The 18,115-nt window shown below is 34.5% G+C and overlaps 1 pseudogene across 1 annotated transcript; it reads left to right on the forward strand.

Annotated features, from left to right (window-relative positions):
- The first annotated feature begins 10,659 nt into the window (after positions 1 to 10,659).
- On the forward strand, positions 10,660 to 17,576 carry LOC143625611 (ABC transporter A family member 2-like; annotated as a pseudogene). Its single transcript, XR_013152304.1, has 16 exons — positions 10,660 to 10,978; positions 11,056 to 11,287; positions 11,357 to 11,526; positions 12,170 to 12,355; positions 12,445 to 12,540; positions 13,189 to 13,389; positions 13,500 to 13,659; positions 14,488 to 14,714; positions 14,788 to 14,905; positions 14,978 to 15,054; positions 15,216 to 15,305; positions 15,428 to 15,571; positions 15,837 to 16,112; positions 16,201 to 16,299; positions 16,349 to 16,525; positions 17,308 to 17,576. The product of XR_013152304.1 is annotated as an ABC transporter A family member 2-like (transcript).
- Positions 17,577 to 18,115: the final 539 nt, after the last annotated feature.

Here is an 18,115-nt window from a genome sequence, read left to right on the forward strand (position 1 = left end):
CATCGGTCCGGAATCCGGTAATGCTGGCTCGGTATTTGGCAGTTTTATCAGGTGGAAAGTATTTGAGGAGAAACTGTTCGACCATCTGATCCCAAGTAGTAATGGAACCAGAGGAAAAGGATTCTATCCATTATAAGGCTTGACCCCTTAGAGAGAAAGGAAATAGTTTGAGTTTGATTTGATCTTCAGAACAATTTTGGATTTTAAAGGTTCCGCAGATTCGTAAGAATCAAGATATGTGAGAAGGAGGGTCTTCGTCGAGGAGACCGTGAAATTGAACTAAATTTTCCACCATGTGAATGGTGCTTGATTTGATTTCGAAATGTTCGGTGATATCGGGTGGAGCCACTCCATTGCCGTAGCCTTCGAGAGTTGGCTTGGCATATTGGCTCATGTTCGGCTCATTGTTCTGAGCCGCCATCAATTCTTCGGTTCGATTTTCTCCTGATGTGGTGGCGTCTACTGATTCGTCTTTGATTGCTTCGGCGGTTTATGTTGTCCGTTTACGTGCTCGTCGACGAAAGAGTCGTTCCGGTTCAGAAATTGGAGAAACAAGCCCAGGCTCAAAAGTAGAGGACATACATGGGACTAAATCAAAATTAAAACTAAGGCAAAAGTTAGCTAAGATTAGTCTCAGTTAAACTAAATGTTAGGCTAAGCTATTTTAAACTAAACTAAACTAAAGTCTAAATTAATCTAAAGTAAGTAAGGTAAATAAAGGTTAAAATTAGGCTAGCCGAAAAATTATATAGTTTAATAGTTAGTAAAAAAAATAAATGAAATAAAATAAAAGTTAAGAAAAATTTGTACAATTATAGACAATGATTAAATTAAAACTTGGATCGTTCTTAGAAACGTACCGTGTCCCCGGCAACGGCGCCAAAAACTTGATGTGTGCTGTGCGTGCGGTTAAATATGAAAGAGGTTGAATGATTTGCTTTTGCACAAGACCGTGTTTTAAATTTATAAAAGTAATTTCTACAAAGTCTAAACACACACAAAATAGGCAAGTGTACCTATCGTATATGTAGAATAGTATTGGTAAGAACCAAGTATCGATCCGTGGATACAAATGTTTCTAATAATAAATCGTTGTTTTACTTTAATTGGATGTTTTAATCATTTTGGGGTTAATTTTCAAACTTTTTATAAAATATAAATACTTATATAATATATAGGTGACCAAGACAAGATATTCTAAACGAGTCGTTCAATTATGTGAAGGTTACCATCTAAGATCAAGAATCCACTCCATTCTAACATTGATAGTTAATATTTAAATACGTGATAAACTTGCCATAGCAATATATGATAGATAGCTCCTTAAACCTTAAGTGAGCATCTTTGGCACTAAGGAGATAGCATGCGCACTTTAAAGTCCACCCTTTTATAATGTCATGTCATCTCAATGATGTCAATTTAAGTTAGCAAGTAGTTTCGTAAAGCAGAAAGATTAGGATTGACTTCGAATTCTCAAATACCAATTCTAACAACTTCGGGTGGTTGTAGTTCATCACACAACCTCCCCTTGGTTGATTTATGTAGGTTATGATTTCACATTCCATTAACATATGATTTCTTTAACTAGCATGATATCCTAAGCAAAGCTATTTTCGGATTACCAAGACATAGAGAAATACATCATAACTTATATCTCATCATTTCTAAGTACAATATAAGGATCCCTGTTTCGATAATGTATCAAAGTATTTCTATCTTTCAAGAACATGAATCGATCATGAACGATTGCCAATAGAATTGACAACCACCAACTTTGAATTAATGATTTAAGATGGTGAAACATTTCTCATCAAAAGATAATTGTAATATAACCATGTACTTTACTTGACTACATCACATGTTTTATATAACTATCAAGTAGAATAAAGCTTCTTCATAGATTTTAGATGGTAAAAGGAGTTTAGCTCATAATGAGCATAATGATAAACATTAAGATGAATGATGATAACAAATACATGATTAAACTTGGAATGATCTAACCAAATGTAGATGAATCTTCCTTCTTAGTGATGCTGATGATGGATGATGATGATGGTTGATGGTGATGACCTCCAAGCCTTCAAACTCTTCACTAAATCTTCTATGAGAGTGTTAGTGTGTGTTTTTATAAGAGAAAAACGGATAGAATTCTTTTCAAGGCACATTCTTCAAATGGCACAAGGGCCACTATTTATAGGCTGTCTAGAGATAAAAGCACGGCCCCGTGCTTTATTAAGCACGGCCTCGTGCTTACGTGTCCTAGTTGCATGTTGTCAGATCGTACATGATGACTCACCACGACCCTGTGCTTCCTGAGGCATGGCCCCGTGTCTTTTTATGACATGTGCTAATTTCATTTTGTCGTTTCTGAAAGGTGACCACTGCCCCGTGGTTGAGAGGCACGGTCCCGTGCTTTTGTTTCCAGTTTTTTTGTCTTTTCTTGTAGATCTTTGTCTTTTCTGGTGTTCAGAAGCATGGGGGCGTGTGTCTTGAGGCATGAGGGCGTGTTTCTTTGTTTTTCTTGTGTTTTCTTCTGTTTTTCTTCGTCTTTTCGCTTGTTTCTTCGTTTGGGGCTTGGTTTCACCTAAAATTTCCTTTTATTATGGTAAGTAGCCTTTTATGCTATGTTATTTGATAGAAATTGCAGTTTTTAGAGATTATTTGATGCCGAAACGATGTATAATTTTATGTACATCAATTAACCACAATCAATAGGCAGGGAGCAGCTGCTCATCCAGAGTTTAATCTTTGATATTGGGATTGAATACATGCAGAATTACAGATGCTATCCGAGAAAATCTAGTTATCATTAAGGATGTGATTACTGATATTTGGAGTTTGCTAAGCACAATCCACAAGGAGCAGGATGAGCTGGTGCTATATAGGCCACAATCAGGAGGCAAAATGTTGTGATAAGAGAAATCTATCAGAGACTCATTACTATTTGGAGATTTGCAAGATCATCTTATAGAGTACCCTAAAGAGGTTGTTATTGCAGTATTACAGAGAACGGGTTATGAGGGAACTTATCCTCCGGTCAACAAGAGAATACTACATTCGTATTAGAGATATTTGTTCCACGTGTTTTTTATGTGTTTGGCTGGGAATAAGTGAGGAACTGATCAGATGAATCAAGTGCAGTCATCAACAGTTATTGCAATAATCATGGAATGGGATTATAACTTTTTAAAGTTCGTTTTTAATGAGATGGTTGGGAACTTGAAAGGAAAGAAGAATGATATGTTCTTGATGTATCATAGATTCAATCAGATGATTATAGATGTTCATTATCCAAATCTAGAGAAGACAATAGAGACTCTATATATCGAAAGAATGGGTCCGAACAACTTTAGGTTAATGAAGCAGCAATGAAAAGGGGCTAAAGTGATGTATAGAGAAATTCATGCATTAGAGAAATTTAAGAAGTTTGCTGAAATAGAGGTTGTGGAAGAACTTAAACAAGAAGCTCAATTGAATGCTAAGGTGGAGGAAGAGCTTGATTTACCTCCTCAAAAAGTTATTCTGGAACATGAGAATGTCAAACTTACTGATTATGAGGAAGATATTCATGAAGAATCTTCGGTGCAACCAATGGACATGTCTCATCAAGTTAACATTCAACAAGAAGTACCCACACCAGAGCAGATCGATGCTATTAAGGAAATGTTGCAGAGAACAACATTAAAACCTCTTCAACCTCTTCCTAGTAGTCAAAGTGATCGTGATGAAGTTGTTGAAGAAATAGACACTCGTCTCATTCCACGAAAAAGAAGAAGAAGAAAAGATATATGATCAGGTGTCTTAGTACAAAGCTAGAACCAAAGCCAAAATATACCAATATCAATTACTTGTATCTGTAGCATGTATAAAAATAGAGTTTTCAACACGAATGTTGGTGAGAATACATATGTTTTAGTTATATATATATATATATATATATATATATATATATTTAAATAGGTAAATCACAATTCATATGTAAATGGTGAACATTACCAACCTTATGAAAATGTAAACAACTAAATAGATGTGGACCCATTCCTATTGATACAAAATCAATGTACTTGGGTAAATGTATGATCATACAAGATGAGAATAGATGAGGATGAGATACCGACCACCAAACATAAAATAAACATTTAATCACATAGAGCATAATCATAGAGCATGCAATAACCACACATAAACATATACTAAATTGTGTTTTGAATAGATGTGGAAATAAAACATGAGTGAAATTGAACAAAATTATAAAAAATGGAAAAAGGGGTATGCAAACTCACCTTAACGAGTGGATTAACGAAAACAAGGTGGTGATAAAAGTTAAGATAAAAGCGGTTGAGCTCCTCGGGATACGTCAACAAAAGTACCCTAGTTGTTATTGATAATATTAATTAATTTTAACGAAAAAAAAGAAATAACCAAACTTATGACAGATTTGGGATTCGATCGAGTTTTAAGTAAAATTGCAATTAAAATATTATTAGTTTAAATATCATTAAATTTGTGAATTATATAGGTAAACTAGAGAATATAAACAAATAAAATATGATTCACGACATACTATCGGTTTTTAAAAGAAAGGATTTGGAGTCCTTTTAGGGTTTAAACTATTATTATTATTATTATCTGTATTTCGGTTTGACTTTCAAATAAATAAAATAAATATCGATTGTTTATAAATATTATACACACAATCAAATATATATATATATATAAGGGTTTAAATAAAAAACAATTGTTTTGTAAGAGATGTGAGAAGACTTTAAAATAAAGTACACACCTAAATATAACACTATACCATGTAAATATGAAACTATACAACTTTTAGGAACTACAATCTCAACCACTAGATCCTAGATCCATAGGTTCACATCTATTCTTATGTTTCTCACAAAAATATTGTTTTTTTTATGTTAAACATAACCTATATATATATATATATATATAATATATAGTGAAAAGATCCAATACACTAATCCTTAACGTACATTAACGTACGCGAATCCCGTTTTTAACGAATCGATCCATGAAATCACATCCCAACATCTCGGAATCGTCAATACATATCCAATTAATCATTGGTTAACAGAAAAAACAGTTTTGGATCGTTAATCGATGAATTTTTACCTTTTTCACGAAGATCGTTTTTTGAGCATTTTCTGAGCATTTTAGGCTTTTGGCTGAGTGTTTAAGTTTTTGTGAGTGTTTTCTGAGCGTTTTAGGTTTTTGCATTTGTTTTTTTCCTTTGAGTGTCTCGTGTACCTCTCATACGTTAAGATATTAGCGTACAATATCTTTACCCTATATATATATGTGTGTGTGTGAAGAGGATCAAGAGAGAACTCCTATTTGAAGAGAAAATTACAGAACTAATAAAAAAATATTTTTAATTTAAATAAAACAAATTTTTTTTCTATCATCTTTCGTATATGTTGTTATTATTCACCAGAAAAAAAAACATAAAAAAACCTCGTTGTAGTGCACATATGCAATACATCGACATTTTATTTATTGCATATATGCATTAGTGTGTATTTTATTTGTACAATAGTCCTGAATATCATATATGCAATTTTTTGTATTGTATGTGTGCAATAATGTTATATTATACGCAAAAATAAAAAAAAAATGAATATATAGTGCATATGTGCATTAGTGTTGTATTACACATATGCAATTGTGTGTATTGCATACAAGCAATAGTGTTGTATATGTATATATATAATAGTATGTATCGTATAATGCAGTTGTGTTATTTTATATACAATAAAAAACTATTGTATATATGCAAATAGTGTTATATTATACGCAAAACTAAAATATCGATATGGTGCATATGTGCATTAGTGTTGTATCACATATATACAATAGTGTTGTATTATATGCATTAAATAACTATTATATATATGGAATGCACACTATTGCACATATGCACTACGTCGACAATTGTTTTAGGAAAAATATTAACTTATTAGAAGAATGAAAGGAAAAAAAAAGTACAGAATATTTAAAAAAAAACTTAAAAATAATTCTTTATTAGTTCTTCGGTTATCTATTTAAGAAGAATTCTCCCTAGATCCTATCCCTATATATGTGTGTGTGTGTGTGTATTAATGGGAAAGTTAACCAAAAATTTATTTGAATGTCTAAAAGTTCGGTTCTTTAGCGAGTTAAATTTGAGGAAACTGTTTAATCATCTAGCAGAATCTAATCGCATAACATGATACGTACACGAGACGACTATGTTAGCAATACTTTATTGATATACGATACTGTTCATACATTGCATACGTTAATCCTAGAGAGAATCCGACATGGTAACGTTACACGGGAAATAAATATGGCACAGATCTCTATGCATATTCACTATGGAAGGCATATTTATAGGCTATTCTCATTCGTTAATCATCATTAACAAATGAGGCCTCTTATTCATTAGACACCTAACGAATAAGGCTTCCCATAGGAAATGACCTCCTATTCGCTAAACATCCTTAGCGAATGGGCATTACATTAACGAATGAGCCTTCATACGCTAAACATCCTTAGCGTATGAGCTCCTAACTTAACGAATGAGCCAGGTAGTCTAATGAATGAGCCTCATGCGTTATATAATCCATAGTGAATGGGCCATGTTACAATTACTATAAAGACTAAACTACACCTAGCCTATTCAGTCAACTACAGATAACAAATATGCACTAACATAATTTAATTAAAAGGATTTAAAATTTATATATGAAAGAAGCTATCCTTTTTAAATAAAACAAAGGTAATAAAAAAATTAAAGAAAAATACCCAAACAGCTTAGAGTGGGACTCGAACAAGGGCGGTTGGCTGGTTCAATACACACACACAAACACACTAACCAGCTGGGCTACCATGCTTGTTGGTTATCATATGGAAACAAATATTTTAAACACTTATTCACAAATCCCCAACTGATCGTTGATTGCCATTTGCCAATCAAAATCGACAGAGGGTTTTGATTGTACATGAGATTTCGACCCAAGTGCATGAACAATTACCTGAAAAGATGTCTAATTGGGAGAAAAAGAAGAACTAGGGTTCGACTTTCATAACAAATAAAAGAATGTGCCGTTTTGTGTTTCTGGACAAGAACTGGATGATGGGTTTTGTTCGCGAGGTGATGATGTAGCTGTGTAGTCAGTTGAAGATTTAACATGTATTTATAGTGATAATTAGTCCAAAGCAGCCCGCGTGATGAGTTATTGATAAATGATTCGAATTAGTCAAGTTTGCTGGCAATTGACAACATGTTTCCAAAAAGTAATATCACGCGTCGAGTAAGGGATTATGTCAAATCACTGAATATCTGGCTGATTGTGGGGGGGGGGGGGTGACCTCGATCAAAATCGTGAGGGGGGGGGGGGGCTGGTATGTGACGGGGAAGGAAGAGAAGGGGGAAGAGTTTGGGTAATTGACAGAATTGGTCTTTGGTTAATGGTTGTTCGATCACAAGTGGGTTTAAGTTAAATAGAGGGTTGAAGAAGTAAATACCCAATATTGTTAAAACTCGTTTATGAAATGCATGAATCTAATGACGTGTAATAAATATAGACCCAATAAATTAAATAAAATTTATCGATTTAATAATAACGAGGATCAAACATTTAGAATTTAGAAGGGAAAGAAAAACAAATGAATGAATAAATAAACAAAAAAAGACGGGTCGAATTTCGGGTTTGAAAAATAACAAATGTTACACATATCAACTTAATTTTGAGATGGCGGGTCAAGATTGTCAAGCATTGTATTTAGTATTTAGTTTTAGGGTCTGATTTTTTCTTTCGGAAAAGGCATTACATTGGTTAATAACATAACAACCCCCCCCCCCCCCCCCCCCTCATGGACATTTTACCATGGAGGGAAAAAGACCATGAAACGAGAAACAAAACAAACATATTAGCAAAAGACCATAAAAAGACTTAGTAACATCCATAGCTATAAGTCGCGAACATATACCTCTATTGTGTGTAGTAGAGTGTTCAAACATTTCTTTCCCAAACTATGTTATGTGTGGTGCGTAAGGATTTATATAGCGTGCTTTTTTTAACTTATCAATAATATATTACAAATTTTAGTGACACAATGATATACAAGTGTGACACATTTTTATAAATTTACAAGTGTAAATACATCACAAATAAGTAATAATAGATTAAGGTAATGAGACTTGCCTTTTATGTATAACTTTAAAATGCATGTCGTTGTCGCAAACATCACACCACATGTTAAGTCCTGATTATGCCACATCATCAGTTTTTTTCTTTTTTTTTTTTTGTAAAACGAAGCTAACCGAAATTTTGTTATGTTACTTTTTATGTAATAGACCTAATTGATAGCGCCGATTTTGCTTGAGCCCGCCGTTGCAACGCGTGGGTTTAATCGGCCGAATAAACGTTATTTTATATAAATTATTTTTTAATCATAAGTTATACGAGTGTCATTAGACTCACTACTGTTATAGGTGTTTATCAATTTATTTGTTTAATTTAGTTTCGGTATCGTAACGAACCTAACTGACAACGACGATTTGACCTCGGTTTTATCATAAGTTGTACATGTACAAGTGCAGATATTGTTCCGGCCTTTTACATATTATTTTTTGAATTTTGTATTGGTATTTTAACGTGATCTATTAATGCCGATTGAATTCGTGTGTCTGTGGGTTTGTTACCAAGTTATACTTTTATAATAAGTTTTTTATGTTTTGAAAATCATATCATTTAACGTGTCGTAATTTAAGCATCCTAATATTGTTCGAATCTGTGGTCACAAATGGCACAACCATAATTAATTTGACCTAGCAATTTGGCACTCGTTGACCATATTTACTTCACATAGTACCTATTTTCATATTCGTTTTTTATGTTTTGAGGTATACAAATTGTCGACCGCATATTTTTTATATTCCTAACGTACCCTTGTTGTTTTTACTCACAATTCCTAAAATGCCATTTTCGCATTTTGGCACGGGTTGACTGTATTTTTTTTGAACGGTAACTTTCGCAGTTAAAATATATCATACTCCTCGGTCCAACAGGAGGAGGAGCCCCGCTACCCCACTCGGGCCAGACTATGTTGACATAATCGGGATCCACGCTGGCATCCGAGTTTGGCTTGGCCGTTCCCGGTAAAACCCAGTTTGCTCACCCCGCCTGAAGGCACGCCATGTTTTTTTGCTCTGGGAAAATCCGGTCGGAATCAGGACTCGAACCCGGGATATCCGGGTCATCCATCATGTTCCTGGCCATTGGGACAAGCCCCGCTGGTTGACTGTATCACATACAAGTAATTATTATCAATTATTTTTATATGAAAAGAAATGATTTAAATTAGGGGAAACAATCAGGTTGTAACATATCGTGTTAACGAGTTATTTTTTTTGTCAGGTTCACTTGAATACGATTCATAGCCTTATTTGAGTAACTTGAACACACACTCGCTTAAACTTTATATCTAATCATGTCAAATGAGTCGACAAGTAAAAACCAAGTTGTCACGTGTTTGACAAAAAAATGACTCGTTTATTTAGATAAGTTAATTTAACCTATTTGTTAAAAATGACTACAGAAAATATGTTTAATTTTGTTTGATTACCCAACATATGTGTTTTGGATTACTTTTGGGGTTATTGCAACTTGCAACTAGCGGTGTGCGCAGTGCAGTTTTGGGCTAAAGCAAACCGAAAATCAAAGTCTTGTTTTTTTTTTCAAAACCGTTCGGTTTTGATTCTTCGGTGCAATTTTGGGCTAAATCCAAACCAAAAATCAAAGTCTTTTTGCTAATCGGGCTAGTAGTATTTAGCCAAGGAAACCTCAAAAAATTGATTCGATAACAGTACCCGTTACTATTTGGTCGTTCATACTATCACAAAATATGTCTTTGAGCTAGTTTTGGGGGTTATTGCTAGGGCTGTCACTTTGAATTGAAACTCGATACCCGGCTTGAGAAAACTTGAACTCGAAAAACCCGAACTAAAGTAACTCAGGTTGGTTCTTGTGTTTGATTTCTAGGTTTCAGGTCAACCCGAAAAACCCGAATAAATTATTTGTTTAAAAACATGGTATTAGTATTAGATATAGTCAACATAACATTATTAGGTACACCATATATGGAATACTGCTTACATTCCACATGTTCCTATTCCACCTGTTATTGTTGATCGACGATTTAGCGTTTGAATATCTTTTCTATTTATGGCTGATGACAACCGTAATCGAAGAATATTATGCTTTATTGGGTTATGTAAGTTTATTATTTGATTATTTACGTAACGGGTAAAGAAGAATATGTTACTTATGTTTTATGTTTAAGCGTAGATGCTTTATTTTACTTTTATTTTTGTATTATTCCTTTTGTTTTCTTAGATAAGTGAACCTTGATTAACCTAGAAATAAAAAAAAAACCGAACTTGAATGACCCGAACTCGAAAAAACTCAAGAATCGGATCCGAAAAACACAGCTTGGTAGTTATTACAACTTGCAGCAACACTCGTGGCACATATGGTAAATATATCTATATAAAGCAAGTAGTGGCATTCGTAACCAGCAGTTTGCAGAATTCATCTCCTCCCAACACACACAGCAGCGGACTACTAAACTACACGTGTGTGTATATATATAAATGAAATGGAATCACGATTGAAGCTTGTGGTCCAGCAATACAAGGCTTTATTCACTAAAAACTTGTTACTGGCATGGCGGAACAAGCGAGCTACATTCCTACAAGTGTTTTCATCAGTTATCTTCATATTTCTGCTTTTCATCATCCAAAAGGCAATCGCATTCGAGAGCATACGCGATCCTCAGCCGATCCTCCGATCCGGCCGTGTGAGGATAAGTATTACGCCAAGCTTCCCTGTTACGACTTTGTTTGGAGTGGAAGTGACAGTGACAGGATTCGATCCATTGTTGATCGAATCCGGGAAGGCCTATTCCTTCTAACAAGGTAATCATTGAATTTGTTTCTAGATCATAGCTTTTAAATAAAAATCCATTCCTATCCTGCCAAGTATTTGTTTCTAGGTCTTACCATTTAGAACTAAGAATGACGTGGACGCGTGGCTTTTTGCAAATCCTATGTTCTGTCCTGCAGCTCTGCATTTTGTAGAGAGAGATTCAACTGTAATTAGTTACGGTTTACAAACGAATTCTACACCCATTGCAAAAAGAGGAGATTTTGAAGATCCAACATTCAAATTCTAAATTCCACTCCAAATTGCTGCTGAACGTGAAATTGCCAGGTCTTTAATTGGAGGTATAATATATGATTATAATCCCTGTTTATTCTTTATTGCCAATATCTGATCTCAACGACATGTAACAGATCCTGGTTTCAGTTGGGTTGTCAATCTCAAGGAATTTGCACATCCGGTTGTTGAAACATTCTCTTCCGTGGGGACCGTTGGACCGAGTTTCTTTCTGGCAATTGCAATGTTTGGTTTTGTGTTACAAATTACTTCTTTGATTCTTGAGAAAGAACTCAAGCTTCGACAGGTACTGAATTCTTATTTATTTATTTTAACTTTCTCTTAATGTTGTTTACATATGAAGTAAATTACAAAAATCTTCCTTTAAGTATAGTTATTTGACAAGTTCTCAGGCTTTCAGTCCTTTCGACTTATTGGTGTTAATGGGCCGATCACGATATCTCTTAAGTTTAATAAGCCAAGAACGAGCTTAGGCGATGTCGGGCTTGGCTATTTGCACCCATAAAATGATTGATTAAGTTGTTTGAAAATAAAAAGAAAGAGAAAAGTGAATAATTTATCAAACAAACAGAAATAAATTAATAAATAAGAAATATATTTATAAAAAATAAGTTGATTAATTATTAAAAATTTTAAAAGAGTTATCAATAAAAGTGATAACAAGAATAAAATAAAAAGAGAAAAAATAGAAAAGGAAGATAATTGTGGAAATTACTCGGTTTGTCCTTTAACTGTAAGGGCAGCATGGTCATTTTTTGATAAAAACTAAAAGCATGACAACTTTTCAAGTAAAGGACTTTCTTTGTAATTACCTTAGTTTTAAGGACATAATCTGCAATTCTAGGTATACTTAAAAGGACAATTTGTGTAATTTACTCTCATATATATATGAATGAGTTTCTCATAATTCGGCATGGTTTTCTTTATAGGCAATGGCTATGATGGGCCTTTATGATACAGCTTATTGGTTATCGTGGCTTACATGGGAAGGAATTATCATCCTACTTTCATCTCTGTTCACAGTTCTCTTTGGAATGATGTTTCAGTTTGATTTCTTCTTGCACAACAGTTTTGTAGTTGTGTTTTTTGTGTTCTTTCTTTTCCAATTGAACATGGTTAGATTTTTTGCTTTTCTTAATTTATATTTTAGTAAAATTGTTAGGTGTGTTTTGTTGGATAACCATTTTCTAGCTTTCTCTGTCAGGTTGGTTTTGCGTTTATGTTTTCATCATTCATCAGCAAGTCTACTTCATCTACGGCTGTTGGCTTCTCTGTATATATAGTTGGCTTTTTGACACAAGTAAGTTTGTTTTTTTATTAAGTTTACCAAAAGGTAGATGATGCGGTTCGACCCGTTTGACTTTAAATGGGTTAATTTAAGTTTTCTCTCCCCCCCCCCGGAAATCGGCAATATAAGAAAATCAGCTAAAAGGAAGACGGACTAAACGTGCCAAAAACAGGTTGAAAGTAGCTTACGGGTTGATGGTTCATTGGTTCCAACCGAAAATCGTGTCAGACACGTGAACCCAAACACGACACGCATATTCGCTGGTTGACCTGACACGCCCTGTTTGTCCCAAAGGTTGAACATGTCAATTTTTTTTTTCCAGTTTTAAATTTTGGCATTAGATAACCTACCAATTTGTATAAAACACAATTACAAAAAATAAAATAAAAAATAAATGCGTTAAACAGGTCAACCCGAGAACCCGCTGGGTTGAGCCAGACCCGTTTATACCATACCCATTATAATGATATTGTTTTCTGATTATTGTTAATGCATTAACTACCCACAAAAGAGATGGACGATTGTTGACTGGTCAACCCAACTTAATATGGCACCATTTGACCTGTTCTGGCCCAAACCTGTTTCGACTTTTGACCCAGCGTGTCTGATCTACGGATGTTGCCACCTCAGCAAAATTCTACTGACTTCACATTTTTGCAGATTGTTACCGCATTTGGATTTCCTTACAGTGACAACTACTCTGGCACATACAGGGTAATATGGTCTTTTTACCCACCTAATCTTCTTGCTAAAGCCCTTCAATTGCTTTCTGATGCCACTTCCACTCCTCAAGACCCGGGTATCAGCTGGGCCAGTAAAGGGAAGTGTGCACCAAATGACACTGACTGTTTAATAACATTGGTATGTATTTATATGGCTTTTTATGTGCCGCATGTTCTGTCTTTTGAAGCTGCCATAATATTATCTTATTTGGAGCTGACCCACTTTTATATATTCTGTCTTTTTGGTAGAACGGTATCTATATATGGCTCTTAGCAACATTTGTTTTGTGGGTTGCTTTGGCAATATACTTTGATAATATATTCCCCAACTCATCAGGCGTTAGAAAACCGGCTTTTTACTTTTTGAACCCTGGATACTGGTCAGGGGAAGGTGGAAATCAGGTCAAAGGTAACTGAGTGAACCATTGATTATATATTCTTTGTGCTAGGCCTATAAATGAACCGAACTATCATAAACAAAGCATGTTTGGATTCGTTTGTTTAAAGTTAAACGGACGAGTGGTCGAACTTGAACATTTAAACGAATGGGGTTTTCTTGTTAATGTTCTTCCGTTAAGTAAATGAACGTGTTCGTATTTGTTTATGTTTGTTTGTTAACAATATAAACGAATGGGATTTCCTTGTTCATGTTCGTTTAGAAAATGAGCGTTTTTGTTTATGTTTGTTCATTAACAATTAAATGAACGGGGCTTTCTTGTTCATTAATCTTTTGTTCGTTAAGAATATGAACATGTTAACATTCGTTTATCTTCGTTCGTTAGCAATATAAAAGAACGGTTCACAAACATAAATGGATGAATATAACTGAACGTAGATGAACGAACATAAATGAGCTAAAGTCAATTAAATGTAAGTGTAAGCAACATAAACGAATATATTAAACAACCGAATTTAATGAATATATTAACGAACAAACTTAAACTAATGAACATATGAACAAGCATAAACGAATGAACGTAAACTAATGAACATAAATTAGAGTAAGCGAACGTAAACAAACGTTCACAAACATAAATGAACGAACGAGACATTTGTTCATGTTTGCTTGTTTAAATAAATGAACAACTCTCTTTATTATGTTCATTCGTTTATACATAAAAAAATTTCGCGCTGAACGATTCACGAACAGTTTGCTAAAGGTTCGGTTTGTTTACCGATAAACATTGCAACCACACAAAGTTTTCACTAACTCGTTTTTAATCCATGTTTCTTTAAGAGGGTGGGATATGTAGTTGCATGCGCTCTCCTCCACCGTTGGATCAAACGTCTCCAGATGACGAGGATGTACTTGAAGAGGAAAACATTGTTAAACAACAACATAGAGAAGGTGTTGTTGACCCAAATCTTGCAGTTCAAATACATGGTCTTGTGAAAGTATATCCAGGAAGAACTAACATTGGCTGCTTCAGTTGCAAGAAAACTGCACCTTATTATGCACTTAAGGTAGATAATTAGTTTCATTTAAAAAAAGATTTTTTTTTTAGTTTGCAAGTTGTAACAATAAAGTTATGTTCAGGGTTTATGGGTGAACTTCCTAAAGGATCAACTCTTTTGCCTTCTAGGACCAAACGGAGCCGGAAAAACTACAGCAATTAATTGCTTAACTGGCATCACACCAGTCACTGAAGGAGATGGTAATAATATGTTTTTTTAATTGCTTTTAATGAAAATATATTTATTCAAAATTTTAAATGTTTTATTAACAGCTCTCATATATGGACATTCCATCCGAAGCTCTGTTGGCATGTCAAATATCCAGAAAATGATAGGTGTTTGCCCCCAGGTTTGTTACCTTTTTCCCCATTTCGTTGTTAATGCAGTTTTTAGTTGGGACTTAGGGTACGTTTGGTTAAACATTCCATTGAAACCAACGCCCCCCTAAATTCTAATTGCATTGAATTCTGCGAGCTAAACGCACCCTAAAATTCTGTCTGTCGATTGCAGTTTGATATTCTTTGGGATGCACTAACTGGTCAAGAACATCTCTATCTATTTGCTAGTATCAAGGGTCTGCCCCCTTCTTCACTTAAAATGGTTTGTCCCAATATATTGTTTAATTTGGATTTTCGCGTTAATCTGTTGAACAAATTAGAATGTATCCCCTATTGTGCTTTCAGAGAGTATTGAAATTTTATCACTATCCGACTGTTGTACAGGTTGTGCAAAAATCATTGGCAGAGGTGCGACTTACCGAGTCAGCCCGAGTGAGAACTCGTAGCTACAGTGGAGGAATGAAACGCCGACTCAGCGTTGCAATCGCTCTAATCGGTGAACCCAAGTTGGTCATCTTAGATGAACCGGTAAACAGAGTTGACTTTCTTATTTTTCAAGGCCTTCAACCATTTGAACCATTTCCCTATTATTCATTGTTTTTTGAACCGTATATAAGAAAATGTTCAACCACATTTTGTATTAATAAATAATAATTCATACAATATATATACAATGGAGAAACATAACATACGTATAATAAATACTAATAATAACATTTGACTAGGACTTTTGACTACATAATACATATTCAAAGTATACAATTAATATGTCTCTAAATCTCTAATACCGTAGACCACCGGTATGGACCCGATAACTAGAAGACATGTTTGGGATATTATTGAAAACGCAAAGAAAGGTCGAGCCATTATTCTGACTACGCATTCAATGGAAGAGGCTGATATTTTAAGTGATAGAATCGGAATCATGACAAAAGGTAGGCTTCGGTGCATCGGAAATTCAATCAGATTGAAGTCAAGATTTGGCACCGGTTACATTGCTAATGTAAGCTTCTCGGGGACCACTGCTGATGTCTCCACTCTTGAGGAAGTCAAAATGTTCTTTAAAGATGTATGTTGAGTTACTAGTTACTACAACTTGTTTTGAGATATAACTGTGTTATACATTCTAGTTATTGATTTGAGGATTGTTTTTGCAGCGGTTAGATGTTGTTCTGAAAGAGGAAAACAAATCATTTCTCACTTTTGTTATCCCACATGAAAAGGAGAGCCTGCTAAAAGATTGTCTTTTTATTCTTGTTAATCTGGTTTTTAATTAATTAATGTTAAAAATGGTTATTATATTAGAACTTTTTTGAGGAGTTGGAGAAAAGAGAGGAGGAATTTGGTATATCGGATATCCAGCTCAGCCTTACAACTCTTGAAGAAGTCTTTCTCAACATTGCAAAACAGGCTGAGTTTGAAAGTGCTGCAGCCGAAGGTAGATTCACCATGTTGACTTTGACCTCCGGAACGTCTCTTCAAGTAAGTCGTTTTCACTTCAATATTCTATCTTCTTTCTTCCCTTTTTTAGAACTTTAGCTGGTTGTCCGTTCGGGATGAGTTGATCATTAGTTCATCTTTTTAGCTTTGTAAATATTTAATGCATTGATTATGATTTAAAAAGTATTGTTATGATAATGATCTAAATCTTTGATAGAAATACTAAGATTGAATGCTTAAATAATAGACCTAGCGACTAGGGGTGTAAACAAGACAAGCCGCTCGTGAGGTTGTCGGGATTCGTTCGCAAAAATCTCGAATTGAGCCGACTACTGAGCCTTAACGAGATTGAGCATAAAAGTAAGCTCGTTTAATGAATGAGCTTGAGACCATGCTTCATCTACAGTGCTTGTCAAACGAGCCTAATATCTTTATAAATATGATAATTGTTGTGTAATATAATAAACGTATATTACATAATTCAACTAGTTATATTATACATACAATTATGATGACATAGCTACATAATTAATATACATATATGTTATATATTTGAAATTATAATTATAGCTATTAAGTAATTAAATATGCATGTATCGAGCTCGAGCCTGAAAAATTGCTCACGAGCCGAGGTCGAGCACCAGACATAGAGTTCGAAATGAGCTCGAGCTCCGCCCATTTGAACAAGCAAAGTCTTTTGTTCAATCCATTTGAGATAAAAACATAACCCAAATCAACCAATTTATTAGTATACGGGTCAAAATCCCCACCCATGTAACATGACATGGTATACAACTATTGACATTGTGACAATTAACACGCAGATACCAGTTGGGGCAAGATACATAGGAATTCCAGAAACAATTTCAACAGGATATCCAAGAGGATCCATGGTGGAGGTTTTCTGGGAGCAAGATGATGCAGGTGCTCTCTGCATTTCAGGCCACTCAAATGAAACACCGATACCGCCTCATGTCCGGCTCGGCGATGTTCCTTCGAGAAGAAACTTCTTCGGTCGATCTGAGCTAGTTCGTGGATTCGTTATTGACCTGAATGAAATTAATTCAACATCTTGAGTAATTGCTATATCTATATGTATGGTTTTTGTAGATTACCACAATCATGTTGTATTATATTATATTGCATTGCATTGTTTATACTTTCTACTTTTTATCATTCTTATAGAGTAGTATTGTAAATATACCAGTGATTAATAAAGAGAACACTTCCTTTTTACATAAAAAAAAGTAGGTAGTTAATTGTTGGGAAAATGAGAGTTTAGTTTTTGGGTTGGGTTTGTGATAAAACAAAAAAGAAGAGAAACATAGATAGATCTGATCTGATCTGATCTGATCTGATCTGTGTTGGTTGGCTCCATAAACCCAATGGAATCGTCATCAAGGCCGGCCTGGCCGAAAAGAAAAAACCCAATGAAACCCTCGCCAACAACCACCACAATAAATAAACCCATTTGACACACCCGGATACCTTCCACTATTTCTAAACGACCCACCATCGTCAAAATGTGGATTCACAACTCGGAAGACCCGATCTTAAGCAACAAGTGAACTCGCGATGGGTTTTGGAAAAAAGGTATATGTTTTACAATTTATATATTTTTTAGTTAAAATG

Source organism: Bidens hawaiensis, unplaced genomic scaffold (genome assembly GCF_021521415.1).
Source record: "Bidens hawaiensis isolate Kalapana, Puna unplaced genomic scaffold, B.hawaiensis_p1.1 tig00004126_1, whole genome shotgun sequence".
Classification (NCBI taxonomy): domain Eukaryota; kingdom Viridiplantae; phylum Streptophyta; class Magnoliopsida; order Asterales; family Asteraceae; genus Bidens; species Bidens hawaiensis.